The sequence below is a fragment of the Nicotiana tabacum genome, chromosome 16 (assembly GCF_000715075.1).
Source record: "Nicotiana tabacum cultivar K326 chromosome 16, ASM71507v2, whole genome shotgun sequence".
Taxonomy (NCBI): domain Eukaryota; kingdom Viridiplantae; phylum Streptophyta; class Magnoliopsida; order Solanales; family Solanaceae; genus Nicotiana; species Nicotiana tabacum.
The window spans coordinates 83,008,080-83,034,994 of record NC_134095.1 but is presented as its reverse complement, the minus strand read 5'-3'; the positions used below and the strand labels follow the sequence as shown (position 1 = coordinate 83,034,994).

The following is a 26,915-nucleotide window of genomic DNA, read 5'->3' as shown; positions in this document are numbered from 1 at the left end:
AGGATAACGTCTACGCCATACCATCCAGTAGGTAATGGACAAGCGGAATCTACTAACAAAGTCATTATCAACAGCTTGAAGAAGAGGTTACAGGATTCAAAAGGTAATTGGCATGAGGTGTTACCTGGAGTATTATGGGCTTATCGTACAACGACCAAAACAGGCACTAGAGAAACACCATTTTCAATGGTTTATGGTGCGGAAGCTTTAATTCCAGTTGAAATAGGTGAGCCAAGCACACGGTACGATCAGGCAACAGAGGAATCTAATGATGAAGAGATGCGGGTCAACCTTGATTTACTTGAAGGAAGAAGAGAATCTGCATTGATAAGGATGGCAGCACAAAAGCAAGTAATTTAATGATATTACAATAGGAAAACACGCCTTAGATTTTTCAAAATTGGGGACTTCGTGCTTAAAAAGGTATTCCAATCTGCAAAGGCTGGTAACTCAGGAAAGCTAAGTCCAACATGGGAAGGACCGTACAAAGTCCGTAACATTGCGGGAAAAGGAGCATACCAGTTGGAGACAATGGACGGAAAAGTTTTACCCTCACATTGGAATGCCGTCCATTTAAAAAGATATTACTTCTGAGAAAGTACCCACGGTCAGGTATCACCATGTTAAAATTTCTCTTGAATTATTAATGTTTTACTAACGATTTTAGATGCTAGGCAAAAAACCCTAACTCGTGCCAAATGATGAGTCACAACCTGCAAGGCAAAATGGAGTATTCTTAAATTCCTAGCCTAGGGTTACAATTAATCTGATGGAAATACACACAAGTTAGGCAGTCTTCATCTATAATCGCATCTCCGGGTCCCGTATATCTTTCTTTTTCAGGAAAAGGGCCAAAGTAAAAGAAATAAACAAGTGCTCAAGGCTTCATACTTCACCGCTCAAACACTTGGGAGACTACATATTGTACACAGATATGTGTAGAGAAACAGATACGAATATCGAACAAAAGTCGGCCACAAAGAGACAAGTGTTGAGTAAAAGATACGAAGTCTTCAGCATTCATGAGAATAACAGAGTCATCTCTCAAAACTCATAAACAAAGTCACCTCTCAAACCCTTCTTAATATATAAATATAGGGTCATGACTATGTACTAAAACAGGTTATGAAGAAAAACCTTGTTTATTCTATGTTATGTACAAATATGTTACACAAAAAACAGTTACGAGAAAGTTGTAGATGTACTGTAATACATGTAATAGTCAAACACTTGTTAAAGTTTATGAATAAGAACTTGCCAAAGTTGTTTCATACAAAACATGTGTATTCATATTTCTTTCATCGTATTATAACACCATTATGAAGTTGAGACGTCTTCTTCATTAAGTGTCGATAAAATAAAAGGGCCCACTTTTATAAGCCTCATGTTGATAATCCATGAGAAGAATCATAAAGCATTTAAAAGAATAAAAATGCTAAGCTATTCTATAAGTCCTAGATAAATGGGCAAGAATAAAATATATGGAAGTACTAATAAAAACTTCTTAATATAAAAGACTAAGTACAATTAGTTAGCAAAATATTTATTTTTTACAAATGCCCCATTATGATAACTGGGGACTTCGTCAAAAGATCCCTTAAAGTTGCCAAGGGATAACACCACCAAGTAATAAAAACAAAAACAGCAATTTCATTTTCAGCTAGTCACTGAAAGGTTTGGAACATCAGGAGTTTCACCCTCGGGAGCAGGAATTGCAACCCCAATTGCTGCAGTAGCCACTTCTTCATTTAAAAGCTCTTCCGTTCCAGGAGCTTCAAGTATAGGAGAAGGAGTATCAGTAGATTGTTGACTTTTCTCGATAGTATCTACGACTTTGGCCAGTTCAGACTGCAAGTCAAAGCCTTCCTAAGCAGCTTCCATCAAAGCATCACGGCGAGATTTTAGGAAAGCCCAACTCACCTCTATGTTGAAGTTCTCCTCCAGAAGTCCATATTCCTTTTCCCACATAGCAAGATCGTTTTTCAAGATTTGGTGCTCAGCTAAATGGGAATCAAGGGAAGCTTCAAGAGAGGCATGAGAACTCTTCAAAGCATGAATCTCGTCAGAGGAGGTCTGTAAGTCAGCTTGAGCTTGAGTCAAGCTTTGCACTAACTCTCCTGCATACTCTTCTTTCTTAGCCAAAAGTGCCTTAAGCTCCCTAACTTCTTCACTAGCCTTTGATAATTGTTCTGACAAAGAGCATTCCAAAAGCTCTTTGTCTCTTTTAAATTGGCTTGAAGAAGCCTTGGCAGTTGCCAGTTCAGAAGTCAAACCACGGTTTTTCTGCTCCAGGAGGTTTTTATTTTCTTGCAACTCCTCTATGGTCCCTTGAGCATTCTCAAACTGTTCTTTCCAATTGGCTGCTTCAAGCTGGGCTCCCCTGGCTATTTCTTCGGCCTCGTGGACAGTTTTTTCAGACTCACGGGCTTTTCTTTCCAGAAGGGAAATTCTTCCCATTAATTCCGAACCAATGAGGTTAGCCTACAGAGACAACTCATAGAAATGAGGGATTGAAGATAATAAAAAAAAACTTGTTGGTAAGAAGATGAAAAATACCTTCAAAGTAGAATGAACTATGTCATTCATCAGAGTCAAGCAGCTATGGCTCTCCATCTTCTTCTTCTCAATATCTCCAATTAGGGGCTCGAGCCATACATCGGCTCTACCAGTCTTTCTCAAGAGGCTATGGTTGGCAGGAACTTCAAGAGTAACACTTCTCATAGTCATACTTCCACTGCTAGAACCCGTCTCTGTATGATGAACAGAGGGAAGAGGAGCAATGGAAGGAATGGAAGGAGAAGATGTAGAAACAGGAATGGAAGGAGAAGATGTAGAAACCAACGCAGGAACGGAAGCAAGTGCAGTAGAAACTGCCAAGGGAACGGACATAGGAGAGGTAGAAACTGGCAAAAGAACGAAAGTCGTCAAAACTGGTAAAGAAATACTTACGGTTGGCAGTGGAATGGAGGAAATAGGAACGAATGAGGAAAGAGGAGCTTCATCAAAAATAGGGCCGAGCTCTCCACTCTCGAAACCACTATCAAAAAGATGTTGAATTGACTCATTACTATCTCTTGGTTCGGTGTCCTCGTCAGAATGAATCAAAACAGGCTCGATGGTTGAGGTTCGAGCAGGAGTGTCTTCAATTTCATCATCAATGATTATTCGCCTCCTGACCCTTGGCCTGGTAATTAGGGAGGTACCCTCCTCTTCCTCATAACTTTCTTTTATAGCTTTCCTTTTTGGCAGCAAGGCTCGAGCCTTATCCAAATCAAGAGCAGCATTAGCAGACATGCGAATGGTCATAGCTACTTCAGCCGTCATTCCTCTAACGCCAAATCCTGATTAAAGGAAGGATATACATGATCAAAATTGAGGAAAGAATGCTTAACATGTAAAAAAAACATATAAAAAGGGGCATATCATGTGTTTTCACCTTCCAGCCATGTAAGGAAGAAATCGATTTCCAAGTTCTTTTCTCCCTAGAAGCAGTCTTCAAAATTGAGTCTACCCAACCACGGAAGTTGGGAATAGGTTCCACATCTCCCATGGTTGCTATAAAAAACCAAGAAGAGACGAGGTTAAAAACAAATTTCTTTTGAAATTCTCAAGAGTAGGTACGGTAAGTAAAAGGAAACCTACGTGCAAAATTCCACTTCTCAGGGAAGGGAGTATTTGTTTCGCCAATCAAGTCCACCGTACGAACAGCAACGTAACGGATATACCATCCACGATCTTTGTCATCTTCAGGATTTACCAGAACTTTTTTGCTCCTTGTAGTTAAGGTAAAAACCCCATGGCGTATTAAGTTAGGGTGGTATAAATGAATGAGGTGAGAGAAGGTGAAATTGACATTGGCTTTGGAAGATAAGTATCTCAAACAAGCCACTGTTCTCCACACTAGGGGACCTATTTGGGCCAAACAAATTGTAAAGAAACGGCAAAAATCAAGAATAACTGGGTCAATCGGAGGATTAAAACCTAAAGTGAAGGGGTAAGTATAAACAAAAGAATACCCACTTCTAAAGGAGGAAATTCTCTGATTTGGGGAAGGAATTGACATTCGAAGACTATCCCAGTTACAATCTCTTCTTATGGTGGGGATTGTAAGCTCGGATACTATTGTAGTATAAGTATCGGCTTTTTCCAAATTTGCAATTTGCTTTTGAAGAGACGTTTTGTCACTTTCAAAAGACAAATCGCTGGGAACTATCTCATCAACTAAGGGTTCTTGAGAAGAATCAAGAATTTCTCTACTTCTAGAAGAGGGGGCCTGTGGGATAGAAATCCTTGAAGAAGAACCAGAGAAGCCGCCTCGAGTAGATTCTAACCCTATTCGAAGCCTACCTCCTCCGCCTCTTCTGTGTCTAACAGGGGCGTTGGGGAATTGGTCTAGAATAGGAACTTTTTTACAGTTAGGGTTTGAAGATAACATTGTTAGGAAGGATAAGTCGAAAGAAAGTAGAAATAAAGAAGAAAATGTTTGCTGAAGATTTGTGAAGAAGACAAAGGAAGAAAAAGTTATGTATATAATGGGAACCATCAAACTTAGAAGTGTAATGATGGAAAACCTATAATAAAGGCAACTATCACTTCGTGAATAGTGAGAATGAAGAAGTCTTGAAAAAAGGTGTAAATAGCAGAAACAATCAGAAAATGACACATGGGAAGAAAATTAAATGGAAAAGATGACTGAGGCGTTAATACTGTCATAAGCATTAATTGTGGCGAAAATTCCTTTTTTATGAAGATCCACTTCCCAATTATTTAATTGATAAATAAATAGAAAGTGGGGGGACTATCTGTATTGGGAAAAAACTGAGTTTATATTAAAGATGACGTGGCATGACACATGGTTTGGTTAAATGGTCAAAGTGCAACAATTGACTAAGAGGCACGGATGGAGACAGCCACGGGAAGAGGAATTTAAATAGGCACGAGACAAAGTGCAGATACGAGTCTCGTACCAATTCAAGTCATTTAAAGCCAACGGATTAGAAGGCATTAAAGACAAAGATCTGATGACAGAAAGGAGTCCAAATTCATTATTAAATACTTGATACGTTAGAAAATTGGTATTTAATAGGAATGATTGTATAACGGCTTATTTAATATCATTTATTACTCATAATTATATTATTAAAGCTGAGGCTTCATTCATTTACCTAGAATTACCTATAAAAGGAAGAAGTATCATCATTTGTAAGGACACGGAATACTATTGGGAACTTATTGAAATACAAAACTATTTGCTGCTTTACCATCATTCTCAAAAGTATTTTATTTTCGTCTCCTGATTATCAATAACCCGAATTTTTTTTTAGCTTTGACCAAAGACTCAGATTTTTGGTTAAACACCCAGGGCCTCGGGTTGATTTTGGGTAGCTAAACGGACATGGATTGAAATAGAAGTGCACCTAAAACTTTGGCCACTACTGGTGTAATCGCACCTGCGGAGTGGGCACCGTAGGTGCGAGCCCATAGAAACGGGAAGGTAATCCGCAGAAACGGGCAAGTCCAGGAGGTTAGAGGTCGCACATGCGAAGGATATCTCACACTTTTCGAGCCGCATATGCGGACTAGGAGTCACAAAAGCAGAGGCAGTCTGGACTTAAGTGACTTCCGCAGAAGCAAAACTTTCATCGCAGAAGCGAAATTTGGGCCGCATGTGCGGAAGACCTGGGCAGAACATATATATATATATATATATATATATATATATATATATATATATATATATAGAAGGTTATAAGATTTTTCACCATTTCCACCATTTTTAGCTTGAATTTGGAGGTTTTTGAGAGTGTTTTTGAAGATATTATTGAGGTATGCTCCGTGTGTTCATCTGTCTTCGATAATGATGTTTCCTCACTGATTTTCCACCTAGTTTGTGTATTTTGAGGTGTAAATTAGGGGTTTGAAGCTAGGGATTTGGAGAGTGAATTTTGGAAATTTTAATGACCATTTGGTGTCGTATTTTTATAAATTTAGTATGGTTAAACTCGTGAGCGAATTGACTTTCGGGTTGTGACTTTTGTCGAATTTCGAGACGTGGGCCCGGTGGCCAGGTTTGAGCCGATTTCGGATTTTGGCTATAATTTCGTATTTTTCTTGAGGAATTGATCCCTTTAGCCTATATTGATTGTATTGTACTACTTGTAGCTATATTCATGATGTTTGGAGACCTATTTGAGAGGCAATGGCATTTTGGAGTAGAGTTTTGCTCAGGTTGAGGTAAGTAACAGTTCTTAATCTGGTCCTGAGGGTATGGGACCTCGGATTTTGTGTTATCTGATTGTTTTGGAGGTAACACACATGCTAGGTGACCGACGTATGGGAATGAACCGTGGGAATTGTGACTTGGTCCGTCTCGTGAAACTGTAAAGATGAATGGTTTGTTGTTAGCTATATGCTCTCTATGTGTTATTGAAATTTGACTATAAATCATGTTAAAACCCATGTTTAGGCTGTGTGTTGATACAGTTCGGACACCCAGAGGCGGCGTTACATGTTGAACTACCTGCTGAATGCTATTTGTACTCAGTCTCAGTTTTTACTTGCATATCAAATCTTAGTATCTGTTATTCTTATTGATACATCACGTTATTGATGTTTGGGCTAATTTTCCTGATTTTTGAGAGCCCAAGAGACTAGAGAGATTGATGACAGAGTGAGGCCGAGGGATTTATTATGAGGTTATTTATGGGATCAGGGTGCATGCCGCAACATGTTTCATTGATTTATTCCATGATTGGCCTTATATAGCGCATGGGTTGTAGGAGCCCCTCCGAATTCTATACACATCCCCAGTGAGCGCAGGTACCTACTGAGTGCCGAGTGCCAAGTGCCCTAGTGTTGAGTGATCGTGATGAATGAGTAACTGTGAGGAATGAGTGATTGTGAGGTTGGAGTGAATGGGAGGACTGAGTGATTATGCCCTGAGAGGCTGTATATGATTTTATTATTGGTGCACACAGTTGCCTTATATCACTGTTTTGAAAACTTCTTAAAGATATCTTTATCCGATTTTATTTGAACTTGGCCTAAACAGACTGATTTGACTTGATTTACTGGATTTAGGAAGCATGTCTATTTTCCTTATTAAGACTACTGAAAACGAATTATAATTGTGTAGCTCGTCACTATCTTTCAGCTCCTTATTTATTTGTTGTTACTTACTGAGTTGGTTGTACTCACGATACATCCTACACTTTGTGTGCAGATCCAGGAGTTTCTGTACGCGGAGGGTGTTGATAGTTCTCGTAGCAGACTGTTGGAGATAGCGAGGTAGCTTCCCGGCGTTCAAAGACCTTGTTTTCTATTTCCTTATTTTTTCTTTCGTTGTATTTGGATCCAAACTGTGATAGTTGTTTCATTTCTAAACTGATTATGTATAGATGCTCATGGCTTAGTGATACCCCAATGTTGGGGCTATTTTCCGCACTTGTATTTTGGGTTTTACCCCTATTTACGAAAACTTTGTTTATTTAAAAACTTTTGATTCATTTTCTGTGAAATATTGGAAGTATTTTGGAAATGTCGGCTTGCCTAGTACAATCGATAGGCACCATCACGACATGTTAGGATTTGGGTCGTGGCAAGTTGGTATTAGAGCCTAGTTTACATAGGTCTCACGAGTCATGAACAGGTTTAGTAGAGTCTTGCGGATCGGTACAGAGACGTTTGTACTTATCTTCAAGAGGTTGCCAAACCCTTAAGAAATTTCACATTCTTGAATTCTTGTCATGCAAATTTATTGATTCTTGTAACTAAACTTCTGTTATTCTATTCTCTCACAGATGGTGAGTACACGTACTAATGGGCAGGATGGACAGCCACCAGTACCACCAGTCAGGGTCGCGAGAGGTCGAGGTCGCGATAGAGTCAGTGCTAGGGGCAGAGGTAAAGCTCGGATAGCAGCTAGGGCAGCACCTACAGATCCACCAGTTGTCCCAGGTCAGGAGCAGGTCCCAGTTGTAGAGGAGCCTATGTGGCCAGCTCAAGCACCACCCGTGCCCATTGTGATTCTACGTATTCAGGAGGCCTTAGCTCAGATTTTGACCGTGTGCTCTAGTCTTGCTCAGGCGGTCTCTGTTCTGGCCGTAGCAGCCCCTTCTTAGGCAGGGGGAGGTACTTAGACTCCCACCGCCCGCACACCAGAGTAGGTGATGCAAGGACTCCAGACACCGGGAGCACTACCATTCTCAATGTTACAGTGGTATAGAGTCTGAAGATACCCAGGGTTTCTTGGACAAGCATCAGAGGATTCTCCGTACTACAGGTATTCTGGAGACCAGAGGGGTCTCATTCACTACTTTTCAATTCTCTAGGGTTGCCTTCAGTTGGTTGGAGGCTTATGAGAGGCATTGACCAGTTGGCGCAGCACCGACTACTTGGCAGGAGTTCTTCGTTCTCTTCTTGGAGAAGTTCATGCCACAGTACAAGATGAGGTCTTCTGAGTTGGTCGTCATGCAGTTTGGTTGGTCCTCACTGCCAAGGATAGGATCAGGAGGTTCATTGATGGCCTCACATTTCGGCTGTAGTTGTTTTGACTAGAGAGAGGGTATCTGGTGCTACTTTCGATAAGGTTGTCGACATTACTCGGGAGATAGAGTCGGTCCACAGCCAGGAGCGGGTTGAGAGGGAGGCCAAGAGGTCTCGTGGATCAGGTAGTTTTGGTGGTGTTCCTTCTAGAGGTTAGTTCTACCACGGGAGGCTCAAACGGATCGCTTAGTTCACCGAGGAGCATCATCTGGCCATGGTTCACACAGCTCTCATCAGGGTCACTCATCTCTCAGTGCCCTTCCAGCTCAAAGTTCGTCTCGTGCTCCATCGGTTCAGGGATCATCTATGCTAGGTCCTTCTACCAGTTATCCTAGTGCTTGGGGCTCCCTTCAGTCCCCATCACCAACACCAGGGAGTTTTTTTGAGTGCGGAGAGTTTCGGCATGTGTGATGGTAGTGTCCTCATCGTTAGAGAGGTCCGGCACAGCAGAGGAGTTAGTCTACATCTTTTGCACCAATTGCTACACCACCCGCTCAGCCAACTCGGGGTGGGGATCAGTCAGTTAGAGGTATCCCTAGAGGGAGAGGACGACTAGGTGGAAGTTAGGCCCGATTCTATGCTCTTCCCGTCAAAACAAAATGTCATTGCTGCAGATGCAGTGATCATAAGTATTGTCTCAGTTTGCCACAGGGAAGCCTCTGTACTATTTGATCTTGGTTCCACTTATTCATATGTATCATCATATTTTGCTCATCTGTTCAAAATATGATCTTGGTTCCATGATATTTGATCTTGGTTCCACCTATTCATATGCCCCACAAGTCTCTAGTTTCATTAGTTCATGTATCTATACCGGTGGGCGATACCATTGTTGTGGACTGTGTATATCGATCGTGTGTAGTGACTATTGTGGGATAGAGACTAGAGTTGCTTAGTATGGTTGATTTGATGTGATCTTGGGTATGGATTGGTTGTCTCCATATCATGCAGTTTTGAATTTTCACGTTAAGATGGTGATGTTGGCGATGCCAGGATCGCCACGGGTTAAGTGGTGAGGTTCTCTAGATTATGTTTCCAGTAGAGTGATATCATATTTGAAGGCCTATAGGATGGTTAGGAAGGGTTTCTTATCTTATTTGGCCTTTGTGAAGGATGTTGGTGTTGATACCCCTACTAATAATTTTGTTCCGGTGGTGTGAGATTTTCTGGATGTGTTTCCTGTAGACCTCTTGGGGCATGCTGCCCGATAGGGAAATTGATTTTGGTATTGACTTGGTGTCGGGCACTCGGCCCATCTCTATTCCTCTGTACCGTATGGCACCGAGTGAGTTAAAGGAGTTGAAGGAGCAGCTTCAGGAACTCCTTGAGAAGGGGTTTATTAGGCATAGTGCGTCACCTTGGGGTGTACTAGTTTTGTTCGTGAAGAAAAAGAATGGCACTATGAGAATGTGCATTTATTATAAGTAGTTGAATAAAGTCACAATTAGGAACAAATATCCTTTGCCGTGTATCGATGATCTATTTGACCAGCTTCAGGGAGATAGGGTGTTCTCAAAGATTGATTTGAGGCCTGGATATCACCAATTGAAGAGTCGGGACTCGAATATTCTAAAGACAGCTTTCAGGACCCGTTATGGTTATTATGAGTTCTTTGTGATGTCTTTTGGGTTGACCAACGCCCCAACAACGTTCATGCACCTGATGAATAGTGTATTTTAGCCTTATCTCGATCATTTTTCATTATATTCATTTAAGATATCCTAGTGTACTCTCGTAGCCAGGAGGAGCATGCCCAACATTTGAGGATTGTGGTGCAGTAGTTGAGGGAACAGAAGCTTTATGCGAAGTTCTCCAAATGTGAGTTTTGGCTTAGTTCAGTGGCATTCTTGGGACACGTGGTGTCCAATTAGGGTATTCACGTGGATCCAAAGAAGATAGAGGCGGTTCAGAGTTAGCCCAAACCATCCTCAACTACGGAGATTCGGTGCTTTCTTGGTTTAGCTGGTTATTACCATCGGTTCGTGCAGGGTTTCTCGTCGCCCTTGACCAAATTGACCCAAAAGGGTGCTCCTTTCACGTGGTCGGATGAGTGTGAGGAGAGCTTTCAGAAGCTCAAAACTGCCACTAATTCTTGTTCTACCATCAGCTTCCGGTTCTTATACAGTGTATTATGATGTTTGTTGGAATGGTATTGGGTGTGTTTTGATGTAGGAGGGTAGAGTGATTGCTTATGATTCACGCCAGTGTAAGACTCATGAGAAGAACTACCGTGTTCATGATATGGAGTTAGCACCATTGTTCATGCGTTAAAGTTTGGAGGAACTATCTCAATGGTGTGTCTTGTGAGGTATTTACTGATCATCGTAACCTCCTGCACTTGTTCAAATAGAAGGATCTTAATTTGAGGCAGTGGAGATGGTTGGATCTGCTAAACGAGTATGATATTACTATTCGGTACCATTCGGGCAAATGCAATGTGGTAGCCAATTCCTTTAGTAGGAAGGCAGTGAGTATGGATAGTCTTGCATTCATTCCTATTTGTGAGAGACCTCTTGCGGTTGATGTTCAGGTCTTGGCCAACCAGTTTGCGAGATTAGATGTTTCGAAGCCCAGTAGGGTTCTAGCCTTTGTGGTTTCTCGGTCTTCCTTATTTGATCGCATTAGAGAGCGCCAGTTTGATGATCCTCATTTGCTTGTCCTCAAGGACAATGTTCAACAAGATAATGCCAAAGATGTTACTATTTGAGATGATGGGGTGTTGAGGATGCTAGGCCGAAAATGTATGCCCAATGTAGATGGGCTACGGGAGTTAATTCTTGAGGAAGCCCAAACCTCACGGTATTCCATCCATCTGGGTATTGCGAATATGTACCAGGAGTTGAGGCAACACTATTGGCGGAGGAGAATGAAGAAAGATATAGTTGGATTTGTATCTCGGTGTCTTAACTATCAGCAGGTGAAATATGAGCATCGAAGACCGGGTAGATTGCTTTAGAGGATAGAGATCCCAGAGTGGAAGTGGCAGCAGATCACCATTGATTTCGTAGTTGGGCTCCTACGGACTTCGAGGAAGTTCGATGCTATTTGGGTGATTGTGGATCGGCTGACCAAGTCCGCGCACTTCATTCCAGTGGGTACTACTTATTCATCAAATCGGTTGGCTGAGATTTACATTAGAGAGATTGTTCGCCTTCACGATGTACCAGTTTCCATCATTTCAGATGGAGGCACACAGTTTACATCGCAGTTTTGGAGAGTCATGCAACGAGAGTAGGGCACTCGGGTGGAGTTGAGTACAACATTTCACCCTCAGGCGGATGGACAGTCCGAGCACACTATTTAGATATTGGAGGACATCATACGCGTTTGTGTCATTGACTTCGGGGGTTCATGGGACCAGTTATACTGCTCGCGGACTTTTCTTACAACAACAGCTATCATTCGAGCATTCAGATGGCTCCGTATGAGGATTTATATGGGAGGTAGTGTAGATCTCCAGTGGGTTGGTTTGACCCGGGTGAGGCAAGACTTTTGGGTACTGACTTAGTTCAGGATGCTTTGGACAAGGTTAAATTGATTCAGGAGCAGCTACGCACGTGCAGTCTAGACAGAAGAGCTATGCCGATTGGATGGTCCATGATGTGTCTTACATGGTTAGGGAGAAGGCTCTGCTGAAGGTTTTGCCCATGAAGGGTGTTATGAAGTTCGGGAAGAAGGGTGTTATGAAGTTTGGGAAGAAGGGCAAGTTGAGCCCTCAGTTCGTTGGGCATGTTCAGTAGCCTCAAGATCATAAGTATAGGCGCCTACATACCCATGATCAAGACTCTACTAAACATTGCTCCATGACTCGAGACTTAAAGCCTAAGCTCTGATACCAACTTTTTTACAACCCAATTTAGGATCATGACCGGCGCTCAGGAGCAAATGCCCCCAAGTAAGCCTCATCGGTATTTTATAGAAAATTAGACAGAGTTTCCCCTATTTTTGGACTATCCAAATATTTTCCCTATCTCAAAATCAACAACAAACCATCTTAATATCAAACTAACCAATCTACAACTTATCAATTAAACAAAACAAGTCTCCGCCATTGCTAATCAACCCACTTACAACTAGAAACACTAATTATCTCTAATGTTAATAATAAAGAACGATACTCAACATAAGACTATAATAACAAAATTTACTCATGACACTAAAATATTGACTATGGATCCACTCTAAGAGTTCAAAGAAAAACCATAACAATAAATAAAATCTACGCCCACGCGAACAAGTGCGAGGTTCACCAAGAACTATCAACATGTGCGCTCTAATTAACGAAATCCTTGCCCGCGTCACCTGCAGTCTCTGTACAAAAAAATTAGCGGGGAATGAGTCGCTAGCTCGGTGAGTAATAACACTTAACCACAACCATTTTTATTTTGGGACAAGTCAGAAAACATGCTAGTATCTCAAACAGAAAATAACATTAAAATGCCCTTTCAGAAATAATAAATAATTTTCAGTCTCATCATGTTTTTCCTGTAGTATAATAAAATTAACAATTCAGTAATAAGCTCGATAACCATTGTATAATATAAATATTCACATTTTGGGAGGTTTCAATGAATGGATAATGTAATTGGTATAACTGTGGACTTCTTCGCAAGAAGTCAAATATAACGGTAGTCCCTACTCGAGGGAAAACGATAACGGCGTGCTAGTTCTACCTTCCCACTGGCGAGGGCTATAACTGTACTCTGTAATCGGTAAATACAAGGTGCACCAGGTCTAACAAACCCCCCGTTAGCTATGGGATTCTTCAACGTCTACTCTCATTTATACTTATCTCTGTATCCGTATATACTCATTGGAAAATATTTTAAAACAATACAGGGCATTTCGGTTCTTATCCAATCATGAAATTTCATTCCGATAATTTAAAATTCAAGTAACGGTAAAACATATCTAGTGACAACAAGAATATTTAAAATAATGGTAATCATGTCAAATAAATATTTCGGTATCATATCGAGTAAAAGACTTATCCCACATGCAACTCAAAATAATCGGTAACATATTCATATTAAAAATCATGTGTAAATCATGCAAGTTATGAAAATACAAATTGCGGTAAGATTACTACTCACAGTACTCGTGCCGAATACCAAATGCTTCACCTCGGGCAATTCGTACAAATTTCTCCAATCAATCTATAATTACATAATATCGATCTCATGTTAATTGCCTCATTTGGGCTAAATTCATCACTAATTTAGAATACCAAATCCTCCGAGTTTTATATTTTATCATCAATTCGCCGAATTATATTTACCAATGCTATGAGTAATTTAAATTAGTCCAAAATCTTTTAAATAAAAAGGTATTTATAAGGTTTATTCCATGTACTGTTCAATTTTCTTAATAATGTGCCTAAATTGAAACTGAAGTAACCTTACTGTCCATAATATTCCTTCTTAAGTGGTACTTATCTTTTGTACTCAATACTAGACTTACCACATTCAAACCCAAATCTGATATTGTTATTGCAATATAGTTAAACACCAAAACTCAATCCTTGCACCCTAACTTAATTTACACCTAATAAAGATCATTTATAATGAGCCTTTCTTTTTCCAAGTGAATCTATCCTACAGTAATATTGACTAACTTCCAATTGCATAATTTGCCCAGAATAACTCTTATTCGTATTATATTTCTTATACCTTGTGAAACCTTAAAATATATGAACTAAGATAAAAATAATTACCAGAAGAAAAGAACCCAGATGAGAAATTCGAGTATTACCCGTAAGAACCTGTGCATATTTAAAATTTCTTAAGGTTTGGTTCCAGCCTCTTTCTTCTTCTCCTTTTGTTTCCTCCTCTATGAGTTTTTATTATTTCTTCTATGTTATTTAGCACTAGCTTTGATGCGTTTCTTTTCCCCCTTTCCCCTTTTCACATATTTTTTCCTTCTGATGGGTTTTAGCCCATTCTACTGTTATTTTTTTATTTTTTTTTAAAACTTTAGTTAAAGACTTATATGCCTGTATTAGTATATAGGGTATTACAGTAGTATAAGTACAATTTACCCCATGTACACTGTAAGTGTCGAGCCTAACCTCGACAATGTAGTTAAGGGGCTAAGGCGGGTCACTTACATTAAACTGTACACAATAATAATAAACATAAAAGACAGGAATGTAAGTAAAGTAGTTAATTCATAACAGCGAACTCAAATCCAACTAACAGAGAGTACATGACAACAAGTCATATAACTCATCTAAATTTCCTAGGCCAATCCAACAGTCACAAACAAATATAATTTTTATTAATATGTTGTGGGAGCAACCTGATCCCATAATATCAACTTTAAACAATCCGTTGTGGCGCGCAACCAGATCCCACCATGTCATCAGCTGTTAATATCATAATCCATTCTTATTCCGCCATTTTAATTCATTACTTTTCAATTTCTGTTGCGGTGTGCAACCCGCTCCCCAAACAATTTCAATCAACAACCAAGATTTGCAAGAAGTTATACATCAAGAGAACAAATGTACCATCAATGGAGAATAACATGATAATCAAAGAATCTCGAATAACTCCGAAGTCTCAACTTTACTAACTCAACGGTATCTACCAAATAACAATTCGCACAAATCAAACTACATTATTTAAGGCAACATATGATACAAAACTATAAGAAAAACAAGGCATGAGACAATTTACATATGCAAGAAAGCAAATAGAGATAAATAGTAAATAAACGTGGAATTATGGAAGGAATGGACAATTTAAATACAAGATTACTAAATAGCAAGTACCAACCATTACATGGAAGTCAAGTAAGCATGATTAAAGCATGTAACAAATTATATAATGAAGAAACGAAAGCATGAAAATAAGTAATAAAACATCGCATATACACGTGTCACCTTGCATATATGACGTTTCTCATATAATGCACATAATAAGAAGTTCAAGGGTCCCTAATTCCCTCAAATCAAGGTTAGACCCAATACTTACCGCAATCCGCAATCAACTTAAAGTTCAACCACGGCCTTGACTTTCGAACAAGCCTCCAAAGTAGCCAAATCTAGGAAATTATTGACCAAATGATTCAAAATAAGCTTTAGAAACTACCCACGAATGAAAGAGGTTCAATTTACATCAATTTTGAAAAAGTCAACCCTAGGCTCGCTTGATAAAAACTAATAATCAGACAAAAATCCGATTATACATTTACCCCCGAGCCCGATTATGTAATGTATTTCGAAATACAAAACCAATTCGAGGTTTAAATCACAATTTTATAAGAATTCCTTATTATACCCAAATCCCTAATTTCTACCATGCAATTCCTAAATTTGATGTTGAAATCTCATGAAATATCTCAGGTAATTGAAAAGAAATAGATTAAAATCACTTACCAATGAATTTAGGAAGAAACATTTCTTGAAAAATCGTCTCTAGGGTGCTTAGGGTTGAGAAAATGTGAGAAATGAGCTAAATCTCATTCCCCCCCTCTTTTACCCAGCTGCGGATGTCGTAATTGCGATGTCTTGTTCACAATTGCGAACATCGCAAATGCGAGAAAGGGGTTGCAAATGCGAACCCTGTCTCAGAAAAGCAGTTGTCGCAAATGAGACATTTTAGCTTGCAAATGTGAGCTTTCATCCTTCGCAAATGCGAGCCTAAACTTCGCAAATACGAAGCAACCAATAGTTGTCAATGATCGCAATTGTGACCGCCTCCATCGCAAATGCGATAGTCCACAGTTCGTAAATGCGAACAAAATCTCGCATATGCGAGTTCCACCCAATCTAGCCCATGCTCGCAAATGTGAATCATTATTCGAAATTGCAAGATCTGTAGCAGTTCACCAGGAATGGAATTGGACCAGCAATCCTAGCTTTAGCCAAACTCATCTGAAACATGTCGGGAACTCACCCGAGCCTCTCAGGCTCCAAACCAAACATGCACACAAGTGTAATAACTTCATACGAACTTGCTCGTGCAATCAAATCTCCAAAATAACATCTAAATCTACTAATCAATCATCAAAATGAATGAACTTTATAAGTGAAACTCAAGAACACTAGAATCACATTTAAGTGTCTGAATCATATCAAATCACTTCCGAAATAGGACCAAATTTTGCAGAGAAGTTTCAAATAGCTATAAAGAACTATTCCAAGTTTTAACATCAAAATCTGAACGTGTTAGCTAAGAAGTTAACTTATGGTCAAACTTACAAATTCTTCAACTTTCAAAAATGCTAGTTTTCAGTAAAATGAGTTAAAACAAGTTAGGGACTTTCGAATTCAATTCCAGGAATACGCCAAAGTCCCAAATTGCGATACTGACCCACCGGGACCGTCAAAATACCAATCCGGGTTTGTTTACACAAAATATTGACCGTAGCCAACTCAAGTCATTTTAAAGACAAAAATTCACATTTTCTTAAATTTTTCACATAAACATTTTCCAAAAAAAAGAAACAGACTGCGCACGTAAATTGAGAAATGTTAAACAGATCTACTTGAGGTCTCAAAAATGGGAATAAAGGCTAAATCTCAAAATGGCCTATCGGGTCATCACATTCTCCACCTCTAAAACAGACGTTCGTCCTTGAACGAACATAGAAAAGTACCTGAACTAGTGAAAGGTGTGGGTATCTACTCCGCATGTCGGACTCAGACTCCCATATGGCTGCCTCGATCGGATGATCTCTCCACTAAACTCTAATTGAAGGATAACTCTTAGACCTCAACATCCAGACCTATCGAGCTAGAGTAGCCACCGTCTCCTCCTCATAAGTCAAATCCTTGTCCAACTGGACTGAGCTAAAATCTAACACATGGGATAGATCATCATGATACTTCCGGAGCATGGAGACATAGAACACCGGATGAACTGCTGATAAGCTAGGTGGCAGGGCAAGCCTGTAGGCCACCTCACGCACTCTCTCAAGAATCTCAAAGGGTCTGATATACCTAAGGCTCAACTTTCCCTTCTTTCCAAACCTCATCACACCCTTTATGGGTGAAACCCGGAGCAATACCCTCTATCCAACCATGAATGAAACATCATAAACTCTCCGATCGGCATAATTCTTCTACCAAGACTGAGCTGTGCGAATTTGATCCTGAATCATCTTGACCTTTTCCAAGGCATCCTGAACCAAATCGGTACCCAACAATCGAGCCTCTCCCGGCTCGAACCAACCAACTGGCGAACGACACCGCCTCCCATATAATTCCTTACAGGGATCCAAATTAATACTCAACTGGTAGCTTTTGTTGTAGTCAAACTCCGAAAGCGGCGACAATTGATCCCCAGGACCCCTGAAATCCATGACGCACGTGCGAAGCATATCCTCCAATATTTAAATGGTGCACTCGGACTATCCGTCAATCTGGGGTGAAATGTTGTACTCAACTCAACCCGTCTCCCTAACTCACGCTGTACAACCCTCCAAAAGTGCGAGGTGAACATTGTACCTCAATAAGAAATGATGGAAACAAACACACCATAAAGACAGAAGATCTCGCAGATATAGATCTCGGCTAACCTCTCTGAAGAATAGGTAATTTCCACTTGAATAAAATGTGCCAACTTGGTCGACCTATCCATAATGACCCATATTGCATCGAACTTCTTTTGAGTATGTGGGAGACAACAACAAAATCCATGGTAATACGCTCCCACTTCCATTTAGGAATCTCCCACCTCTGAAGCAAACCACCAGGCCTTTGATGCTCGTACTTTACTTGCTGACGATTCAAACACCGAACTACATATGCAACTTAATACTTCTTCATTCTCCTCCACCAATAATGCTTCCACAAAGCTTGATACTTCTTAGCGGCACCCGATGAATGGAATATAGAAAACTGTGGGCCTCCTCAAGAAAGAATGATTTACATAGAGATAAATAGTGAATAAGCGTGGAATTATCAAAGGAATGGACAATTTAAATACAAGAATACTAAATAGCAAGTAGAAACCATGGCATGAAAGTCAAGTAAGCATGATTAAGGCATGTAACAAGTTATATAATGAAGAAACGAAAGCATGAAAACAAGTAATAAAACAACGCATATACACTTGTCACCTTGCATATATGTCGTTTTTCATATAATGCACATAACAAGAAGTTCAAGGGTCCCTAATTCCCTCAAATCAAGGTTAGACCCAACACTTACCTCAATCCGCGATAAACTGAAAGTTCAACCACGGCCTTGCCTTTCGAACAAGCCTCCAAACTAGCCAAATCTAGCAAATTATTGACCAAATGATTCAAAATAAGCTTTAGAAACTACCCACGAATGAAAGAGGTTCAATTTAGATAATTTTTGAAAAAGTCAAGAAAAGTCAACTCCGGACCTGCTTGGTCAAAATCGATATTCGAACAAAAAATCTGATTATCCATCCAACCCCAAGCCTGGTTATGTATTTTATTTTGAAATCCAATCTCAATTCGAGGTCTTAATCCCAATTTTATTAAAATACCTAGTTCTACCCATTTTCCTAATTTCTACCATGAAATTCCTAAATTTGAAATCGAAATCTCATAAAGTGTACTGGGTAATTGAAAAGAAATAAATTAAAGTCACATACCAATGAATATACGAAGAAAAATCTCTTTGAAAATCTCCTTTTGGGTCTTAGGGTTGAGAAAATGTGAGAAATGAGCTAAGTTCCGTTCCCCCCCCCTTTACCCAGTTGTGGATGTCGCAATTACGATGTCTTGTTCTCAATTGCAAACATCACAAATGCGAGAAAGGGGTCGCAAATACGACCCTATCTCAGAAGAGCAGTTGTTAAAAATGCAACATTTTAGCTCGCAAATGCAAGATTCCATCCTTCACAAATGCGAGCTTAAACTTCGCAAATGTGAAGCAGTCAACAATGGTCAATGATCGCAATTGCAACCATCTCCGTCACAAATGTGATGGCCCACACTTCTCAAATGCAAACAAAATCTCGCATATGCGAGTTCCACCTAATCCGGCATATGCTCGCAAATACGAATCATTGTTCGCAAAAGCGAGGCTCGTAATTGTGAGCTAGACATCGCAATTGTGAGATCTAGAGCAGTTCACCAGAAATGGCATTGCACCAGCAGTCCTAGCCTTAGGCAAACTCATTTTAAACATATTTCGAACGCACCCGAGCCCCTCGGGCTCCAAACCAAACATTCACACAAATGTAATAACATCATACAAATTTTTTCACATAATCAAATCACCAAAACAACATCTAAATCTACGAATCAATCCTCAAAATGAATGAACTTTCAGTGTGAAACTCAAGAACATTAGAATCACATGTAGGTGCCTGAATCATGTCAAATCAATTCTGAATTGGAACAAATTTTGCAGACAAGTTTCAAATAGCAATACAGAACTATAACAAGTTTTAACATCAAATTCCGAACACGTTAGCTAAGAAGTCAACTTACGATCAAACATAGAAGTTCTTTAACTTTTAAAAATACTAGTTTTGACAAATGAGTCAAACCAAGTTAGGGACTTCAGAATTCAATTTTGGGAATATGCCCAAGTCCCAAATCACGATACGGACCCCCCGAAACCATCAAAATACTTATTCGAGTCCATTTACACAAATTATTAATCGTAGTCAATTCAAGCCATTCTAAAGATAAAAATTCACATTTTCTTAAATTTTTCACATAAAAAATTTCAAAAAAACATGGACTGCACATTAAAATCGAGGAATTTTAAACAAAGCTATTCGAGGTCTTAGAACACGGGAATAGAGGTTAAATCTCAAAATCATCTACCGGGTCATCACACTATGTGTGGCGGGAGCTAGTCTTGAAGATGTACCTGTGTTCTGATTATAGCTACCTCTTGTTCTTGGTAGCTTTAGATTTATCAATCCGTTTATGTATATTTCGAATAGACAATGTATTTATTTTCATACTAGCTATGTAAAATTCTAAGTCTTAGAAGTTCATGATTTATACTACCAACCCTTGAGATTTTTGTATAAAAGTTCAATTATTTCATCATTTATTTTCTCAGTGAATCTCATTTTGAATTGGATTATTATTAATTGGCTTACCTAGTGGGTTGGTTTAGGTGTCATCACAACTAGTTGGTTTTTGGATCATGATAAATTGATATCAGAGCTCTAGGTTCATTGGTTCTACGAGTCATGAGCAAGTGTCTAGTAGAGTCTAGTGGATCGGTATTATGACATCCATAACTATCTTTGAGAGGCCATAGCGCATTTAGGATAAACTTCCCATTTTTATATACTTATCTTGCGGCATTAATTCAGCTTGAAGCGTATCCCTTTAAATTCCTTCCACTCACTCGTGTATGCGAGCTTTCGGTATTAGTTGTGCATCGACGGCTTGCGATTCCATAGATGCACTGCGAGATGCACTTTTGTGTTTTGGAGTTGGTCCAGTCTGGAGGACTTGAGGCTGAGTTTTTACCATAGCTTAGGCTCGGTGGTTTCAGTTTTGTGAGTATGTGTGTTTAGATTTCTATGTCCGGTGGTGTCCTTGTAAGTGGGACTGACGACTTGGTGAGTGGTTGGATAGCTACATGATGTGTAGCATGTGACTACGAGATGTGTTCAGATGGATTTGATGTTATGAGAAGGGTTGTTTGGGATGTAAAAAGGATTATTGGATGCTTGAATTCTGCCTTGATATGTTGTACTGTCTCAAGTTATGATCATGTTAAGGGATCTTTTATATTGTTTATTTGTGGGAAGAAGTAGCTTCTCATGTATTGTTGATGATTTTAGACTTGGGAAATTGCGTAGTAGGTGTGGCCGTAAAAGGGTATAGAGAGATGTCAGTTTAAGACTAAGCAAGTGGGTTATCACATGCTAGGTAATCTATGGATGTGCGACCCTTATGATGTTGTATGGAGAGTTTCTTTCTACCGGTGGGTTATATGGGTTTCAAATTGAGTTTGGATCACTTGAGGGAGTTGTCTTAACTGTCACGTGATGAATGTGAGTTTAACATATGATTTGAGGTAACTTTATGATTAGTACTATATGGGTTCATGAAGAATTTAGTTGAATTTCAGTGCGAGATTATGGCAGTAATAGAATACGGGTATTTTGAGTTATCAAATGTTTTGTTCCATGGATTTAATACAAGTAGGGGAGTCTGATATCGACGATTTGATTGCACGATTATGTGTTGCACCGATTTCAGTTTGAGGCATATTTGTGGATCGATAATGACTTGCAAAGCTTGGTTTTGAGAACGACTTAAGCAAGGAAATTTCTGAATGTATGAGGTATAACACCTTATGGATATATGGAGGTGTTGGAATGATTTGGGTCTGTTATGCGTAACGGATGTAATGTACTAACAAAAGGGATTCATTCAGTTGCTTAGGAGTATAGATTACTTTTTTGAGTATTATTGTGCTAATGGGGCACTGGTCGTTAGGCCCGTTTGGGCGGAGAAAATAAGATTTGAGCAGAGAGGATAAATCTCGAGAAGGTTCTAAAGAGTTCAAGATTTATCTGTGGCATTTGGAGGATTTCCAAAGATTAGTATAGGGCTATGATCTAAGATTTGCACTAGATGGTGTCGGGACTTGAGGTATTTATGTATCACTATGGATTCTATATTTCAGTATCAGAAAGGTAAAAGGAACAACTTTAAATTCACAGAAGACCTCCTTATAGTGGGTGTCTTAGTTATGGTACTTTTGGGGTGCCTAAGAGGGAATACAACTGTTTATGGACCTTAGTGCGATATGGTTTTATACTAGGATCTTGTGTGGTGAGCTTTGGGTCAGGTCTGTAGTATTATGGAAAGAAGAAGTATTAACTTGAAGGCAATTCAGAGGAAAATCAGAGAAATAGGACGGCGTGGTAGTAGGTTTGGATCAGTACCGTGATGGATATGATCGATTCTTTGGGTACTTATGATGTGGCGAGTCTCTACAGGTGTTTTATGGCAATACTCTTTGGTTTGGAAACCTGCGTGACTTGGTTGAGTTAGAGGGATGAAGTTCTGATGGCTTGGTTATGTGCAGATGGGTTTCGAAGTATTCTTGGTGATTTCTACCACAGCTTCGGATGGATAGTTTCTACAAGCATGGGGAGTTTGGTTATGTGTTGTGATCTTCTCTTGGATTGGATCAAGTGGAAGGTTTCTGACTAATTGAGTGTGTATTCGACTTATGACCCAGTGTGGATAATAGGATTCTCGCATTTTCATATGATGGCATGACAGATGCGGTGCGCCGTGTGGGATTGAGATTTGCATTGTACAAGGTGGCAGCATAGTTTTGGAAGGAAAGTCATGAATTCTTAGACAGCATGGACGACTTTAGATGATTAGATGAATGTTATTACTACTTAGTATTGCCTAAGAAGGGTGCGTATTTTAGAAGGTGCACTGTGTTTTGACTTACAAATGCTTTATTATTATTGTGGTACTCGCCCGGTTGAGCTACAACTGATGTTCAAATTTTTTCATATGGAGCGGGGGAATTATAGAAGTATTTCTCATAGGATGATTGTGTATGAGAGATGTGTTAGTCATTGAGTGGTGGAATTAGGATCGGCTGTGATGGTTCATGTGTTTTTGGATTTTGAGACTGAAAGTTCTCAGAAGCAAATTGTTTCAGGGTTGCAGACTGTGAAGATGCGGCCAAAGTTAGCCAGATGGTAATACATGTCACAGTTAGATCATTGTGGACTTTGGAGGTCTATTTGTCCATTTAGGTATCATCGAAGTTGATTTGGGGGCCCATTGGTAGGCCAATGAGGATGTGTATTCTACACCGGGTCAAAATTTGTTGACTCAGAACTGTTAGTGTTGAGGGGTGTGTCATTCGGTTAGAGTTGATCTTGTTCCTATTCTGATATGTTTTGTATGATACTCTTATATGCTATAAAGCATTGTGATTTGTTGGTTATATGCACACATGATGTGGTTCTGTCTAGGCCTTGTAGCGGAATTCGAGCAAGATGGTTATTAGGGTATTGAATAGTTGATTGTGTCTTGGTTATGGTCTTTCCAGGCTGTGTTATATTGTGTTAGTTGCTCCTCCATGGTTATGGTCATGCACTTTGTGTACTTGATGCCGAATTGTATGTGGTTATTGATTTTTTTTAGCATTGTGGCTTGAGGTATTTCATATGGACCGGTGTTTGGATGGGTCATGCATTGCAATGAGGTTATGTTGGGATATGATCATTTGTGATAGATTCGTGTGTCTTGGTTCTACTATGTGTGATGAGTTCATAGCATTGCGTTTGTGGTGGTACTTGTAGAGCTTGCGGCACGGTTCTCTCATTTTAGTCATTTTCCATGATTGAATATATTTGAATTGTCACTTATTGTTGCACGGATTACACAGTTTGTGGCTTTAGGTTGTATTGGTATGGCATGTCTGTAGAATAGCTGTGTTTGATGAGATAAGTTCATTGGAACTAGAATGGATACTATCGAATTTGTTTACGGTATGTTTGGAAGAATAATATCGGAAGTTGGCTTAGAATTTGGCCTTGGTTTTGGTTGGATGAGAGAGAGAGAGAGAGAGAGAGAGAGAGCTCCTTAACTTTTTGGTCCGATGAGTGGTTATGAGTTTCTGTGTGTTTCGTTACGAAGGTTTTAAATGAGGTTTTATATGATATGAGGATTTTTATCAGTACAAGGTTTGTTTTTGAGCAGCTACTGTGATCGGAAATTATTGCTGCGAGTATGCAAGTTATATGGTATATCATGTGATTAAATCTTGGGCTATGTTTATGGCTTGATACAACTTGTTCAGACTTATACGGTGTGTAGATGCGAGATTCGGGTCTTGTAAGGAATTACGGATGTTGGAAACTTGGTACCAAGGTTTATGGGCTAAGGATGAAGTGATGATCTTTAGTTATATTATGTGTCAGGATTATATGGAATAGTGTGACGTGGGATCAACCCCGGGTATGTGCATGGTAATATTACACAGTGAATTTATGGCCTTAGAATGACTCTTGGCACGTTCGAGAATGCATGTTTAAGTGGGGGAGAATGTAATAACCCGACTGGTCGTTTTGAGCATTTGCATTCTGTTCAACTATTTGAAGTCTTAAGTAGCTTCATATGATGTATTATGACTTGTGTGAATTGTCGGTTTTGATTTTTAGTTGATTCAGAATTGATTTGGAAGAATGATTCTCAACTAGGAAGCTTTAAGTTGAAAGAGTTGACCAAGTTTGACTTTTACGTATTTTAACGGATTGGAGTTTTGATGGTTCCTTTAGGTCAGGATGGTAATTTTTGACTTGGGCGTATGCTCGGATTTTCATTTGGATATTTCTAGAAAGTTTTGGTACTATTTGGCAAAAGTTGTAATTTGAAGATTTGAAATGCTTATAAGTTTGATCGGGAGTTGAATTTAATTATATCGGGTTCGGATTGTGGTTCCGATAATTGGAATAGCTTTGTTATATCATTTGGGACTTGTGTACAAAATTTGAGGTCATTATGTGTTGATTTGATATGGTTCAACATGAGTTTTGGAAGTTGAAATTTCAAAAGTTCATCAAGTTTGATTTAAGGTGTTATTCGTCGTTTTGAGATTGTTATGTGTTATTTGAGGCCTCGAGTAGGTCTATGTTATGTTTTTCAACTTGTTGGCATGTTTGGACGGGGTCCCGGAGGGCTCGGATGCATTTCAGATGGATTTCGGCTTATTTTAGCATTGTTGTGTTCTGCTGATTTCTGGTGTTTCAATTCCTCATCGCGTTCGCGAAAAGGAGACCGCAATGCGTAGTGTATTATGGGAGCTGGGTAAGTTACTTCATCGCATTCGCGACTAGGTTATCGTGTTCGCATAGGTTGTGGGGACTAGTCTTCTTCGCATTCACGTCTGCTTCTACGTGTTCGCGTAGTGTTTTGGCTGAGCTGGGCAGTCAATGGTTTCTTGTTCGCGTCCGCGACGATGCTCCTGCATTCGCATAGTTCTGTCAAATTTGTGTATTGCGTTCGTGAGGCTTGTTCCAAGAACGCGTAGAGTTAATTGTGGGAGCGTATATTTGTGAAACGCGAGGGTACTACCACGATCGCGTAGAGTACCACTGGGCAATGCATATAAGTACTCTATTTCGGACTTTTGAGTTATTTTATCATATTTGAAACTATGGAGCTTGGATTAGGGCAATTGTTGAAGTGATTTTCAATACATGGATTGGGGTAAGTGTTTTCTACTCAATTTTGATTATATTTCATGAATCTTTCTTCGTTTTTGGCATACGATTGATGATTTCAAAAGAGAAATTGGGGTTTTTTGTCTTCATAAAGTGAATTTTTTAGTTTTGAACATCGATACGGAGTCAGATTTGAGTAAAATTAGTATGGTTAAACTCGTAATTGAATTGATTGTCGGAATTTGTAAGTTTTGTCGGGTTCCGAGATGCAAGCCTGGGTTTGACTTTTTTGGTTGACTTTGAGTTATTGATTAAAGATTTGACCTTTATCGATTGGGATTGTTTCCTTAGGCATTATCTAATGTATTTGAGTTGCTTTTGGTTAGTTTCGCGTTGTTCAGAGGTTGTTACACGTGGCATGGTATTGTTTGGCTTGCTCGGTACTGGATTTGGCTTGTTCGAGGTAAGTAAGATATCTGAATCTTGGATTTGAGGGTATTTAACCCTGGGAACTATGTTATAAGAGATGTATTGAGGTGACGCACATGCTAGGCAATGAGCAGGTGGGCGTGCACCAGTGAAATTATATTTCTAGTTGACTATTAGACTATGAGCGGACTTGTTTGGCTGATATATCTTATTACATTCATGTTTGCCCTACTTGTTTGATTATATGAGTTGTGAATCATGTTAGAAATAATATTTAGGATATGCGCTTATTCGGTTGAGACCTAGTGAGGCTATCTCTATTGTTTTGAGTTATCTGCTCTAACTATAATACTCAGCCATGATCTTTTATTTGCATATCATATCTCAGTCTCTGTTCATCATTCATTGTTAAATCATATGTTATAATTGTTTGGGCTAAGTGGTACGAGAGTATGAGCCCTTGATACTTGAGAGATTGATGATTGAAGTTGGGCCTGAGAGCCGAATTGTGAGTGATATTTATGGGATCGAGCTGCATGCCGCAGCAACCCTTATTGTCTATTTATGGGATTGGGTTGCATGCCATAGTAGAGCTTATTGGCTATTTATGGGATCAGGCTACACGTCGCAGCAGGCCTTATTGGCTATTTATGGAATCGGGTTGCACGCTACAGCAGGCCTTATTGGCTCATTTATGGGATCGGGATGCACGCCGCAGTAGGCTTTATTGACTTATTATGAGATCGGACTGCATGTCGCAGCAAGTCATGCTGGCTTTATATTCTGGTGAAAGGTTGAGGTTTTTCTGCTATACCTGAAAAGCATGTCTATTCTTCTATA

The 26,915-nt window shown here is 39.5% G+C and overlaps 1 pseudogene; it reads right to left on the bottom strand.

The window, feature by feature from the left end:
* Window positions 1-1,656: 1,656 nt before the first annotated feature.
* The window catches only part of LOC142170302 (uncharacterized), a 46,903-nt pseudogene continuing 21,644 nt past the window's right edge, over window positions 1,657-26,915 (bottom strand).